The sequence below is a fragment of the Anabrus simplex genome, chromosome 2 (assembly GCF_040414725.1).
Source record: "Anabrus simplex isolate iqAnaSimp1 chromosome 2, ASM4041472v1, whole genome shotgun sequence".
NCBI classification, from domain to species: domain Eukaryota; kingdom Metazoa; phylum Arthropoda; class Insecta; order Orthoptera; family Tettigoniidae; genus Anabrus; species Anabrus simplex.
In genome coordinates this window covers 70,623,932-70,624,665 of record NC_090266.1, presented here as the reverse complement: position 1 = coordinate 70,624,665, position 734 = coordinate 70,623,932, and the positions used below count along the sequence as shown (strand labels likewise).

Genomic DNA, 734 nt, shown 5'->3' with positions numbered 1-734 from the left:
GAAAATCACAAATACAGTGTCCTTAATTTAAAAATGCTATTTGTTCGGGGCGTCGACCTAGAAAGATCTTTTGCCCTTACTTGCACCATATGTGAGGAACCCGTATATATCTTGTAAGTGGCGGAAGTGTAAAGTGTTGAATGTGAGGAAAGGAACGTTGAGGACGACACAAACACCCAGTCCCCAGGCCAAGGATATTAATCATTTACAATTAAGGACCCCTGACCCGGCCTGGAATCAAACCTGGTGCCGTCGGGTGACAGGCGGACGCGTTGCCCCCTACACCGTGGGGCCGGACAAAAGGGAATTGTGCCAACGGCACGTGGTGTTCCCAAGCGGTCACCCATCCAAGTACAGAACATGCCCAATGTTTCTTAACTGCTGTGATCGGACGAGAAGTGGTGTATTCAACATGGTATGGCCGTTAGCTGTCCTTAATTTACAACTTTTACTTTTCACTTTACACTAGCACCAATGGCCCTCTTAAATTACTTCATACCGGGACTGCTGCAGGCAATTTATTCCAATACCTTATGGTCCTGTTAACGAAGGAAAACTTGCCCATGTCTGTATGCTGGTTTCTGGCCCTAATTTTATGCTTATGATCCTTTCTCGATAAGTATGAGGGAGACTCCAAACTATTCCTAATACTACTCCAGTCAGCCCTTCCCGTATAGCTCTTTTATAGATCACACAGGTGAGCTCTAGTTCTTCTTGATTCAGGACTTTCCCAA

The 734-nt window shown here is 45.6% G+C and overlaps 1 pseudogene; it reads right to left on the bottom strand.

The window, feature by feature from the left end:
• Window positions 1-310: 310 nt before the first annotated feature.
• Window positions 311-429, bottom strand: LOC137498648 (5S ribosomal RNA; annotated as a pseudogene).
• Between the last annotated feature and the right edge of the window lie 305 nt (window positions 430-734).